The sequence below is a fragment of the Misgurnus anguillicaudatus genome, chromosome 8 (assembly GCF_027580225.2).
Source record: "Misgurnus anguillicaudatus chromosome 8, ASM2758022v2, whole genome shotgun sequence".
Classification (NCBI taxonomy): domain Eukaryota; kingdom Metazoa; phylum Chordata; class Actinopteri; order Cypriniformes; family Cobitidae; genus Misgurnus; species Misgurnus anguillicaudatus.
The window spans coordinates 404,352-419,240 of record NC_073344.2 but is presented as its reverse complement, the minus strand read 5'-3'; the positions used below and the strand labels follow the sequence as shown (position 1 = coordinate 419,240).

The following is a 14,889-nucleotide window of genomic DNA, read 5'->3' as shown; positions in this document are numbered from 1 at the left end:
AATTTACTAACAGAAACAATGACCAATATAGCTGCAAGCAGCGATACGGGGCCAAGCACAATAAGCGCAATGAGCACCCAAAGCACAGCAAGAAACATACAACGTATCAATGACCCAGGGCGCATTGAGCACCCAAGGTGCATCAAAAACACAAGGCTCAGCAAAGAACCCAAAGCGTAGCAATGACAGAGCAGAACCACCGCAGTGCAGAGCAGCAACAGAAAACATGGCAAAAATAGAACATATGTGAACTACAGACAGGTCGAGAAGAATAGGTGGGAAAGAACAAAACTTTAATAGAAGAAAATAACACCTGCCTCAGGTGGGATTCGAACCCATGAACTCAGGATCTCTATGCAAATGACTTAACAGATGCGCCACTCAGTAGACACAGCTCAAGGGGCAGCAGAAAAGAGCTTACATGCCATACAAAGAATTCAGAAGTTATAAGCAGTTCTATAAGAACTGTTATAGTTTATACCCCTAGGTGGCGCTGTTCTCTGATTTCCTCAGGACGTCATGCCGAAGCTCCCTACCGATTTTTGCGCCGATATATCCGATACTTCAAAAGTTATAGCAATTTATCACAGATTTCAAAATGGCGGACAGGCGGTTCGGTCAATCCCGGCATAATACATATCGGCAGATGCGGCATGAGCCAAGGAATCCGTAGACACCAAGATCATAATTTTCTGACAAACGATTCAGAAGTTATGCGCAAAAATAGCCTTTTTTCCTATCTCATGACCCATAGGTGGCGCTGTCACCAAATTTGGCATGGACCCCCATTTCATGGTCGACATGAAGCGTACCAAATTTCATCTCGATTGATCAAAGAATGACCGAGATACAGCCTCAGAACCAATTTTGCGTCAATCTCGTTAAGTTCACGTATTAATTACTTTTGAATAAAGAAAAATATCAAAATTCTGTTCAGTCATTTCTATGCGGCTCACTCCAAAGATCACATGTGCCAAATCTCATAAGAATTGAACCAAATTTGAAGGAGGAGTAGCGAAAAAACGAAATACTGTACATTTCAAAATGGCCGATACTGTAATGGGTGGAGTCTTACTGTAAGGTATTAAAAACAATAAGCATGAGGAGAGCAATCACGTGTACTAAGTAGAATTTTCATAGAGCAAATGAATCACCAGTTATAACCATTTGAACATTGAATTTTTGAGATGATGGTGGCGCTATAGAGTTACTGCTAGAGACCCCATTTTTGGCCAAATGACTATTTATGACCACCACTACAACTGTGCCAAATTTCATCATTTTCCTATATACGGTTCATAGGGCTGCCATAGACTCCCATTGGGGAAGAAGATTAAGAAAAATAATAATAATAATAATAATAATACTAACAGAAACAATAGGTGCCACAGCACCATAGGTGCTTGGCCCCTAATAAATAATAATACTAACAGAAACAATAGGTGCCACAGCACCATAGGTGCTTGGCCCCTAATAATAATACTAACAGAAACAATAGGTGCCACAGCACCATAGGTGCTTGGCCCCTAATAAATATAGCTGCAAGCAGTGATACGGGGCCAAGCACAATCAGCGCAATGAGCTCCCAAAGCACAGCAAGAAAGATACAACTTATCAATCACTCAGGGCGCATTGAGCACCCAAGGTGCATCAAGAACACAAGGCTCAGCAAAGAAACCAAAGCGTAGCAATGACAGAGCAGAACCACCGCAGTGCAGAGCAGCAACAGAAAATATGGCAAAAATAGAACATATGTGAACTACAGACAGGTCAAAAAGAATAGGTGAGAAAGAACAAAACTATAATAGAAGAAATTAACACCTGGCTCAGGTGGGATTCAAACCCATGAACTCAGGATCTCTATGCAAACGACTTAACAGATGCGCCACTCAGTAGACACAGCTCAAGGGGCAGCAGAAAAGAGCTTACATGCCATACAAAGAATTCAGAAGTTATAAGCAGTTCTATAAGAACTGTTATAGTTTATACCCCTAGGTGGCGCTGTTCTCTGATTTCCTCAGGACGTCATGCTGAAGCTCCCTACCGATTTTTGCGCCGATATATCCGATACTTCAAAAGTTATAGCAATTTATCACAGATTTCAAAATGGCGGACAGGCGGTTCGGTCAATCCCGGCATAATACATATCGACAGATGCGGCATGAGCCAAGGAATCCGTAGAAACAAGATCATAATTTTCTGACAAACGATTCAGAAGTTATGCGCAAAAATAGCCTTTTTTCCTATCTCATGACCCATAGGTGGCGCTGTCACCAAATTTGGCATGGACCCCCATTTCATGGTCGACATGAAGCGTACCAAATTTCATCTCGATTGATCAAAGAATGACCGAGATACAGCCTCAGAACCAATTTTGCGTCAATCTCGTTAAGTTCGCGCTTTAATTACTTTTGAATAAAGAAAAATATCAAAATTCTGTTCAGTCATTTTTATGCGGCTCACTCCAAAGATCACATGTGCCAAATCTCATAAGAATTTAACCAAATTTGAAGGAACAGTAGCGAAAAAACGAAATACTGTACATTTCAAAATGGCCGCTACTGTAATGGGTGGAGTCTTACTGTAAGGTATTAAAAACAATAAGCATGAGGAGAGCAATCACGTGTACTAAGTAGAATTTTCATAGAGCAAATGGATCACCAGTTATAACCATTTGAACATTGAATTTTTGAGATGATGGTGGCGCTATAGAGTTACTGCTAGAGACCCCATTTTTTGGCCAAATGACTATTTATGACCACCACTACAACTGTGCCAAATTTTATCATTTTCCTATATACGGTTCATAGGGCTGCCATAGACTCCCATTGGGGAAGATTAAGATTAAGATTAAGAAGAATAATAATACTAACAGAAACAATAGGTGCCACAGCACCATAGGTGCTTGGCCCCTAATAATAATACTAACAGAAACAATAGGTGCCACAGCACCATAGGTGCTTGGCCCCTAATAATACTAACAGAAACAATAGGTGCCACAGCACCATAGGTGCTTGGCCCCTAATAATACTAACAGAAACAATAGGTGCCACAGCACCATAGGTGCTTGGCCCCTAATAATAATAATAATAAATATAGCTGCAAGCAGCAACACGGGGTCAAGCACCTTCGGCACAATGCACACAAAGCACAGCAAGCACACAAAGCACAGCAAGCTCACAATGCACAGCAAGCACACAAAGCACAGCAAGCACAAAAAGCACAGCAAGCACACAAATCACAGCAGGCACACAAAGCACAGCAAGCTCACAAAGCACAGCAAGCTCACAAAGCACAACCAGCACACAAAGCACAGCAAACTCTTAAAGCACAGCAAGCACACAAAGCACAGCAAGCACACAAAGCACAGCAAGAACCACCACAATGCAGAGCAACAACAGCAGACATGGAAAAATAGAACACATGTGAACTACAGACAGGTTGAGAAGAATTGATGAGGAAGAACAAAACGTCATGACTCAGGTGGGATTCGAACCCAGGAACTCAAAATCTCAATGGATCTGGTTAACTAGATGCACCACTCAGTTGACACAGTTCATGAGGCAGCAGACAAGAGATTAGAGAGCTGAAAGGATTAACATATGTCAATCACCAAAGATGCAGGAAAGACACAGCAGAAGCACCACAATGCAGAGCAACAACAGCAAACATGGAAAAATAGAACACATGTGAACTACAGACAGGTTGAGAAGAATTGATGAGGAAGAACAAAACATCATGACTCAGGTGGGATTCGAACCCAAGAACTCAGAATCTCTATGCGGTTGCCTTACTCGCCACGCCACTCAGTTGACACAGTTCAAGGGACAGCAGAAAAGAGATTACAGAGATGCAGGATTGATATATGCCAATTACCAAAGATGTAGAAATGACACCACAGAGCAGAAATAACAGAAATACAATGTATATAAGAATCAAAAAGGTCAAGTGAGATTGAAGACAAGAAAAACATTCTGTAGAGCAACACTATAAAATGTAATATACAGTAATTAACTATGACAAATAGACAACATCACAGGCATGATCAACTTTACAGAGGTATTTCTCAAAAAACTGCCTAGGTGCCAGAAAAATCTGTTCAGTCATTCCTGTGCGGATTGCTCCAAACATTATACCAGCAGAACCTGGCATAAAATAAACAAAATTTGTAAAAGGAGTAGCGAAAAGATCATTTACCATATGCCTTACAATAACACATGAATAGAATGTTGGAAAATGACAAATGAGGTATCTTTGCAATCGGCATAAACCAGTGAATACAATTTCACAAAGAAATTAATATCAGACAAAGTATTCAGAAGTTATTAGCAGTTCCATAAGAACTGTTATAGTTTATAACCCCTAGGTGGCGCTGTACTCTGACTTCCCAGGTACCTTCAGGACATCATGTCGAAGCTCCTTACTAATTTTTGCGCGGATATGTCCAATAGTTCAAAAAATATAACAAATTATGTGAAATTTCAAAATGGCGGACAGGCGGTTCGGTCAAACCCGGCATAATACACATCCACAGATGCGGCATGATGTAAGCAATCCATAGACATCAAGACCATAATTTTCTGACAAACAGTTAAGAAGTTATGGGCAAAAATAGCCTATTTTCATATCTCATGACCCATAGGTGGCGCTGTCACCAAATTTGGCAAGAACCCCAAGTTCATGGTCCACATTAAGTGTACCAAAATTCATTTCAATTGATCAAAGAATGACCGAGGTACAGCTTCAGAACCATTTTTGCGTCAACCTCGTTAAGTTTGCGCATTTATTACTTTTGAAAAAAGTTAAATATCAAAATTCTGTTCGGTCATTTCTGTGCGGCTCACTACAAAGATCACCTGTGACAAATTTCATAACAATTGCCCCAAATTTGAAGGAGGAGTAGCGAAAAAACTAAATACTGTACATTTCAAAATGGCTGCTACTGTAATGGGTGGAGTCTTACTGTAAGGTATTAAAAACAATAAGCATGAGGAGAGCAATCACGTGTACTAAGTAGAATTTTCATAGATCAAACGGATCTGCAGTTATAACCATTTGAACATTGAATTTTTGCACTGCTGGTGGCGCTATAGAGTTACGGCTAGAGACCCCATTTTTGACCACCTGACTATTTATGACCTCCACTACAACTGTGCCAAATTTCATCATTTTCCTACATACGGTTCATAGGGCTGCCATAGACACCAATGGCTAAGAAGAAGAAAAAAGTACAATTCCAATAGGTGTCTCAGCACCTTCGGTGCTTGACCCCTAATAATACTAACAATTGCAATAGGTGTCTCAGCACCTTCGGTGCTTGACCCCTAATAATACTAACAATTGCAATAGGTGTCTCAGCACCTTCGGTGCTTGACCCCTAATAATACTAACAATTGCAATAGGTGTCTCAGCACCTTCGGTGCTTGACCCCTAATAATAATACTAACAATTGCAATAGGTGTCTCAGCACCTTCGGTGCTTGACCCCTAATAATAATAATACTAACAATTGCAATAGGTGTCTCAGCACCTTCGGTGCTTGACCCCTAATAATAAAACTTAAGAAGAACATCAAGTGTGCTTTTGCAAGCACACTTAATAATAAAACTTAAGAAGAACAATAAGTGTGCTTTTGCAAGCACTTAATAAGAATAATAAAACTTAAGAAGAACAACAAGTGTGCTTTTGCAAGCACACTTAATAAATATAGCTGCAAGCAGCAATTGCGGGGTCAAGCACCTTCAGCGCAATGAGCACCCAAAGCACAGCAAAAACCACACGATGCAGCAAATGCGCAAAGCGCGCAATACAGAGCCCGAACCCGAAGCAAAGCAAATGCAGAGCAGAACCACTGCAGTGCGGAGCAACAACAGAAAAGATTTCAAAAATATAACACGTGTGGAAAACCAGACAGGTCGAGAAGAACGTGTTAAAAGGAACACAAAAGGAAATCTCAATAAGTGAAAGTAAGAGCTGGGATTCAAACCCATGACCTCATGTTCCCAAAGCACAGCACTAACCGCATGCGCCACTGAGTAAATGATTAAACCACTGAGTTGGTGTGTCCAAGCTATAGAATACAGCTTTACAGCTATAAACATTGATATCCAGCAATTACCAAAAGTGTAGAAATGACAACAGAGAGCACAAATAACTGAAATACAATGTATAGTATGAAAATCACAAAACTTAAGTGAAAAAAAATTTAAGACAAAAAACCACTGCACATGGGACTTGAACCCATGAACTCAGGTTCTCAAAGCACAGCACTAACCGCATGCGCCACTGAGGAATCATGGGTTGAAAGGCTTTGGAAAAGAGGCTTCAAAGCTGCAAACATTGACATGCCAATCACTGAAGGGGCAGAAATAACACAACAAAGCAAAAATAAACAGAAATACAAAGTGTAGGGCAATCAGATAACTTAAATGGCACTGAATTCGTGAAGAACATTTTGTACAATAATGAACAACATGGGCAAATTTTGTCAGATTCTTTTTAATATGACAAAGGGACAGCATGACAGGCATGGTCCGCTTTACAGAGGTATTTCTCAAAAATTTGACACTCAGCAGAAAAATCTGTTCAGTCACGTCTGTGCGGATTGCTCCAAACATTATACAAGCAGAACCTGGCATAAAATAAACAAAATTTGTAAAAGGAGTAGCGAAAAAATCATTTATCATATGCTTTACAATAACACATGAACAGAATGATGGAAAATGCCAAACAAGGTATTGTTGCGATCGGCAAAACCAGTGAATAAAATGTCACAAAGAAAATGTATATCAGTCAAAGTATTCTGAAGATATAAGCAGTTCTATAAGAACTGTTATAGTTTATAACCCCTAGGTGGCGCTGTACTCTGACTTCCCAGGTAACTTCAGGACATCATGCCGAAGCTCCCTAACTATTTTTGCACGAATATGTCCAATAGTTCAAAAGATATAACAATTTATGACCAATTTCAAAATGGCGGACAGGTGGTGTGGTCAAACCCGACATAATACATATCGACAGATTCGGCATGAGCCAAGGAATCCGTAAACACCAAGATCATAATTTTCTGACAAACATTTCAGTAGTTATGCGCAAAAAAAGCCATTTTCCATATCTCATGACCCATAGGTGGCGCTGTCACCAAATTTGGCATGGACCCCCAGTTTATGGTCGACATGACGTGTACCAAATTTAATTTCAATTGATGAAAGAATGACAGAGATACAGCCTCAGAACTATTTTTGTGTCAACCTCGTTAAGTTTGCGCATTTATTACTTTTGAACAAAGATAAATATCAAAATTCTGTTTGGTCATTTCTGTGCGGCTCACTCCAAAGTTCACCTCTGCCAAATTTCATAACAATTGAACCAAATTTGAAGGAGGAGTAGCGAATAAACGGAATACTGTACATTTCAAAATGGCCACTACTGTAATGGGTGGAGTTTTACTGTAAGGTATTAAAAACAACAAGCATGAGGAGAGCAATCACGTGTACTAATTAGAATTTTTATAGATCAAGCGGATCAGCAGTTATAACCATTTGAACATTGAATTTTTGCACTGCTGGTGGCGCTATAGAGTTAGTACTAGAGACCCCATTTTTGGTCACATGACTTTTTAAGACCACCACTACAACTGTGCCAAATTTCATCATTTTCCTATGTACGGTTCATAGGGCTGCCATAGACGCCTATGGCTAAGAAGAGGAAGCAGAATAATAATAATAAATATAGCTGCAAGCAGCAACACGGGGTCAAGCACCTTCGGCGCAATGCACACAAAGCACAGCAAGCACACAAAGCACAGCAAGCTCACAATGCACAGCAAGCACACAAAGCACAGCAAGCACACAAAGCACAGCAAGCACACAAATCACAGCAGGCACAAAAAGCACAGCAAGCTCACAAAGCACAGCAAGCACACAAAGCACAGCAAGCACACAAAGCATAGCAAGCTCACAAAGCACACAAAGCACAGCAAGCTCACAAAGCACAACCAGCACACAAAGCACAGCAAGCTCACAAAGCACAGCAAGCACACAAAGCACAGCAAGCACACAAAGCACAGCAAGCACACAAAGCACAGCAAGAAACAGCACAATGCAGAGCAACAACAGCAAACATGGAAAAATAGAACACATGTGAACTACAGACAGGTTGAGAAGAATTGATGAGGAAGAACAAAACGTCATGATTCAGGTGGGATTCGAACCCAGGAACTCAGAATCTCAATGCAAGTGGTTTAACTAGATGCGCCACTAAGTTGACACAGTTCATGAGGCAGCAGACAAGAGATTAGAGAGCTGAAAGGATTAACATATGTCAATCACCAAAGATGCAGGAAAGACACAGCAGAAGCACCACAATGCAGAGCAACAACAGCAAACATGGAAAAATAGAACACATGTGAACTACAGACAGGTTGAGAAGAATTGATGAGGAAGAACAAAACGTCATGACTCAGGTGGGATTCGAACCCAGGAACTCAGAATCTCAATGCATGTGGTTTAACTAGATGCGCCACTCAGTTGACACAGTTTATGAGGCAGCAGACAAGAGATTAGAGAGCTGAAAGGATTAACATATGTAAATCACCAAAGATGCAGGAAAGACACAGCAGAAGCACCACAATGCAGAGCAACAACAGCACACATGGAAAAATAGAACACATGTGAACTACAGACAGGTTGAGAAGAATTCATGAGGAAGAACAAAACGTCATGACTCAGGTGGGATTCGAACCCAGGAACTCAGAATCTCAATGCATGTGGTTTAACTAGATGCGCCACTCAGTTGACACAGTTCATGAGGCAGCAGACAAGAGATTAGAGAGCTGAAAGGATTAACATGTCAATCACCAAAGATGCAGAATTGACACAGCAGAAGTAGAAATAACAGAAATACAATGTACATGAGTTCAAGTGAAATTGAAGACAAGCAGACCATTATGTATAGTGATGCTATACAATGTAATATACAGTCACATTAATTTATTACTATGACAAATAGACAACGTCACAGGCACGGTAAACTTTAGAGTGGTATTTCTAAGAAAGAGAACAGAATATCAAAAATCTGTTCGGTCACATCTGTGCGGATTGCTCCAAACATTATACGAGCAGAACCTGACATAAAATACACAAAATTTGTAAAAGGAGTAGCGAAAAAATCATTTACCATATGCCTTACAATAACACCTGAACATAATGTTGGAAAATGACAAACAAGGTATCGTTGCGATCAGCATAAAACAGTGAATACAATTTCACAAAGAAAATGTATATCAGACAATGTATTCAGAAGTTATAAGCAGTTCAATAAGAACTGTTATAGTTTATAACCCCTAGGTGGCGCTGTACTCTGACTTCCCAGGTACCTTCAGGATATCATGTCGAAGGTCCTTACCATTTTTTGCGCGGATATGTCCAATAGTTCAAAAAATATAACAATTTATTTGAAATTTCAAAATGGCGGACAGGCGGTTTGGTCAAACACGGCATAATTCACATCGACAGATGCGGCATGAAGTGAGCAATCCATAGACATCAAGATCATAATTTTCTGACAAACAGTTCAGAAGTTATGGGCAAAAATAGCCTATTTTATTATCTCATGACCCATAGGTGGCGCTGTCACCAAATTTGGCATGGACCCCAAGTTCATGGTCCACATGAAGTGTACCAAATTTCATTGCAATTGATCAAAGAATGACTGAGCTACAGCTTCAGAACCATTTTTGCGTCAACCTCGTTAAGTTTGCGCATTTATTACTTTTGAACAAAGATAAAAATCAATATTCTGTTCGGTCATTTCTATGCGGCTCACTCCAAAGATCATCTGTGCCAAATCTCATAAGAATTGAACCACATTTGAAGGAGGAGTAGCGAAAAAACGAAATACTGTACATTTCAAAATGGCCGCTACTGTAATGGGTGGAGTCTTACTGTAAAGTATCAAATTCAATAAGCGGGATGAGAGCAATCACGTGTACTAAGTAGAATTTTCATAGATCAAATAGTTCACCAATTATAACAGTTTGAACATTGAATTTTTGGACTACTGGTGGCGCTATAGAGTTACTGCTAAAGACCCCATTTTTGGTCACATGACTATTTATGACCATCTCTACAACTGTGCCAAATTTCATCATTTTCCTATGTACGGTTCATAGGGCTGCCATAGACTCCCATTGGGGAAAAATAATAATAATAATAATAATAAATATAGCTGCAAGCAGCAACTCGGGGCCAAGCACCTTCAGCGCATTAATGAGCACCCAAAGCAAGCACAGCAAGCACACAAAACACAGCAAGCTCACAAATCACAGCAAGCTCACAAAACACAGCAAGCACACAAAGCACATCAAACACACAAAGCACAGCAAGCTCAAAAAGCACAACAAGCTCACAAACCACAGCAAGCTCACCAAGCACAGCAAGCACACCAAGCATAGCAAGCACACCAAGCACAGCAAGCTGACAAAGCACAGCAAGCTCAAAATGCACAGAAAGCACAGCAAGCACAGAAAGCACAGCAAGCTCAGAAAGCACAGCAAGCTCACAAAGCACAGCGAGCACACAAAACACATTAAGCTCACAAAGCACAGCATGCTCACAAAGCACAGCAAGCTCACAAAGCACAGCAGGCACACAAAGCACAGCAAGCACACAAAGCACAGCAAGCTCACAAAGCACAGCAAGCTCACAAAGCACAGCAAGCACACAAAGCACAGCAAGCAAACAAAGCACAGAAATCACACAAAGCACAGCAAGCTCACAAAGCACAGCAAGCACACAAAGACAGCAAACTCACAAAGCACAGCAAGCACACAAAGACAGCAAACTCACAAAGCACAGCAAGCACACAAAGCACAGCAAGCTCACAAAGCACAGCAAGCACCATAAAGCGCATCAAACACGCAAGGCTCAGGAATCATAGAGCAGAACCACCACAATGCAGAGCAACAACAGCAAACATGGAAAAATATAACATATGTGAACTACAGACAGGTTGAGAAGAATTGATGAGAAAGAAAAAAACATTAATAGAAAAACCTAATATACGACTCAGGTGGGATTCGAACCCAAGAACATAGAATCTCAATGCATGTGCTTTCCTGGATGCGCCACTCAGTTGACACAGTTCATGGTGCAGCAGAAAAATATTAGATATCTGCAAGGATTGACGTATGTCAATCACCAAAGATGCAGAATTGACACAGCAGAAGTAGAAATACCAGAAATACAATGTACGTGAGTTCAAGTGATATTGAAGACAAGCAGATCATTATGTAGTAATGCTATACAATGTAATATACAGTCATATTAATTTACTATGGCAAATAGACAACGTCACAGGCACAGTCAACTTTGGAGTGGTATTTCTAAGAAAGAGAACAGAATATCAAAAATCTGTTCAGTCATTTCTGTGCGGATTGCTCCAAACATTATACGAGCAGAACCTGGCAAAAAAGAAACAAAATTTGTAAAACGAGTAGCGGAAAAATCATCTACCAAATGCTTTACAATAATACATGAACAGAATGTTGGAAAATGACAAATGAGGTATCGTTGCAACCGGCATAAACCAGTGAATACAATTTCAGAAAGAAATTGATATCAGACAAAGTATTCCAAAGTTATAAAGGGTTCCATAAGAACTGTTATAGTTTATTACCCCTAGGTGGCGCTGTACTCTGACTTCCCAGGTACCTTCAGGACATCATGTCAAAGCTCCTTACCACTTTTTGCGCAGATATGTCCAATAGTTAAAAAAATATAACAATTTATCTGAAATTTCAAAATGGCGGACAGGCAGTTTGGTCAAACCCGGCATAATACACATCGACAGATGCGGCATGATGTAAGCAATCCATAGACATCAAGATCATAATTTTCTGACAAACAGTTCAGAAGTTATGGGCAAAAATAGCCTATTTTCATATCTCATGACCCATAGGTGGCGCTGTCACCAAAATTGATATGGACCCCCAATTCATGGTCAACATGAAGTGTACCAAATTTCATTTCAATTGATCAAAGAATGACCGAAGTACAGCTTCAGAACCATTATTGCATCAACCTCGTTAAGTTCACGCATTTATTATTTTTGCATAAAGATAAATATCAAAATTCTGTTCGGTCATTTCTATGCAGCTCACTACAAAGATCATCTGTGACAAACTTCATAACAATTGAACAAAATTTGAATGAGGAGTAGCGAAAAAACAAACAACTGTACATTTCAAAATGGCCACTACTGTAATGGGAGGAGTCTTACTGTAAGGTATTAAAATCAATTAATGTGAGAAGGGCAATCACATGTACTAAGTAGAATTTTCATAGTTCAAATGTATCATTAGTTATAACAGTTCGAACATTGAATTTTTGATCTGCTGGTGGCGCTATAGAGTTACTGCTAAAGACCCCATTATTGGTCACATGACTATTTAGGACCAGCACTACAATTGTGCCAAATTTCATCATTCTACTACTTATGGTTCATAGGGCTGCCATAGACTCCCATTGGACAAGAGTAAGAATAATAATAATAATAATACTAACAATAGCAATAGGTGTCTCAGCACCTTCGGTGCTTGACCCCTAATAATAATAATACTAACAATTCCAATAGGTGTCACAGCACCTTCGGTGCTTGACCCCTAATAATAATAAGAAGAATAATAAAACTTAAGAAGAACAATAAGTGTGCTTTTGCAAGCACACTTAATAAAACTTAAGAAGAACAATAAGTGTGCTTTTGCAAGCACACTTAATAATAAAACTTAAGAAGATCAATAAGTGTGCTTTTGCAAGCACACTTAATAAGAATAATACAACTTAAGAAGAACAATAAGTGTGCTTTTGCAAGCACACTTAATAATAATAATAATAATAAATTGCATTTCTATAGCGCTTTTCTCAAACTCAAAGTCGCTTAAGATAAACCTGCAAATGGCTGAACCAAAAAACACAGAGCAGTTTAAATGTCACGTTTAAGTGGAGGGTCACTTCTTCTTGCCATTCAGACACTGAAGACTTAATCACAAGGTCTGTGAAAAGGAAACAGAATATATACAAAATTAACCAATAATTAATGAACATAGATAGGCATTAGAATTTTGTGAACTCCTCAGTTTACCTTTTAAAGCTTTGACTGTGTCCTCATCAAGCTTGACATGAGTGTCCGTTTGATCCGTCGCTACATGGCACTCTACAAGTTACATTGAACATAGGGTTATAGGAGGCTTAACTCACTGACACTGATATAATGAAACCTGTGTGTATTACAGGATATGCTTTACTTTGATAATTGTGTTTCATTTTAACCAAGGGCATTTTCCATTGACATGTCTATTGTGGTCTTGCTTACAAGACTCTATGCACGCTTAACTTCCACGTTTGACTCAAGGCTGCACTTAAGTTTCCGATGCGGGAAATTTAAAGCAAAGTGACAGCAGATTTGCTAAAATTTACTTGTTTGCTGGATTTACCCAAATTTGCGGAATGTGCGGCCTCTGGCTGTGGCTCCGCGGAATGCGCAGGCTCCGGCTGCGCGGGCTTGGCCATCCCGTGAGCAGATGTAAATATTACCGCGGCCAAGCCGATGACCGGACCGAAGAAGAACGCCAACTCCTCGAGGTTTGGATCCGAGTCTACGGCGGCTCTCCATAGCTCGGAGTGGAACCGCTCACGACTCCTCCTGGTCAGCCAGTCCGGTACTGGGCGTACCACAACAGGTAGTAGAAGCCCCACTGGAGGTGATGCGACGGACCCCAACACCGTCGCTGGGTTCAGTGTTGCCAGGTTCATTCTGTGAGGGTCTGAGGGACAAATGAACCCACACGCAACAATGTCAGGGAAAAACACTTTATTTAAATAAACAGAAACCCTCGAGGGGGTACAAAACATGAAACACTAGACTCTGACATATAACACTAAACTTCGACTGGATAATTAGACTTTACTCAAACTCGAACACGAGAAACAGTACACAATGAACCTGCACAGAACTTAGGATACAATGACATTAAATAGAAAAAAACCAAACAATATAACGAGCGGGAACAGGTGATGGGAGAAAACCAATGATTACAAATAAGCAAGAGAACGAGGGGGCAGGGTCACAAGACAAGACACCGGAGGCACATGCCACACAAAAAACAAGGCATGATCCTCCACAGAAAGCCTGGTACTGCCAGAACTCTGCCACCATGACAAAATACAAATATAAAACAAGACCTTATGGCAGAGCCCTGACACATTCTTACAGATCATTAACTAAAAAAGTTGGTTTATGGTTTAGTTACTCTTTAAACATTAGCATTAGAAAAACGTAAAAGTGATCTAAATGTTATACGAATACTGTAGAACTAAAATCTTACCACCAAGAATAAGTATTTTTATGGGCTGTGTAACAGATGTCTCGGAGTCAAATAGAGGCCATTGGGCATCTGGATTTCAACAGCCCTAAAATTGTGATAATTAGATAACCCTGTCTCCTTTGTTGACAATCGTTGAGATCTCTATCACCTATCAAGGCTGTAAAGTGGGCGACAATTAAAACAAATGCCGTCGTAAAAGGAGGTTCAAAGGAATTCCACCAGGGAAACCTGAGAGCCGATCGAACGACAATCGCCAGAGACACAGCAGGGGGCACAGACGATATGTCTCTGATGAAACCACGTTTAAAGATCACAATGAGCTGTTTAAATGTATATATATGTTATATCCCTTTACTGCATGATCATGTATGTGTGATGTAACTGTGTGTTAACACTTTAGTTAGATTTTGTTCACTGTAGCATGGTTCATATCTTAGGTATGAAATTATTATTCAACGTGATCTTAAACCCATGTCTTGTCTAGTATCAAATTAATCTACTCTTTAT

General features: G+C 40.0%; 1 long non-coding RNA gene across 1 annotated transcript; it reads right to left on the bottom strand.

Annotated features, from left to right (window-relative positions):
- Positions 1–12,965: 12,965 nt before the first annotated feature.
- Positions 12,966–14,413, bottom strand: LOC129450984 (uncharacterized). The gene is made up of 3 exons (XR_008646529.2): positions 14,383–14,413; positions 13,140–13,211; positions 12,966–13,050 (listed from the first exon to the last, which is right to left on the bottom strand). It is a non-coding gene; the product is annotated as an uncharacterized lncRNA (long non-coding RNA).
- Between the last annotated feature and the right edge of the window lie 476 nt (positions 14,414–14,889).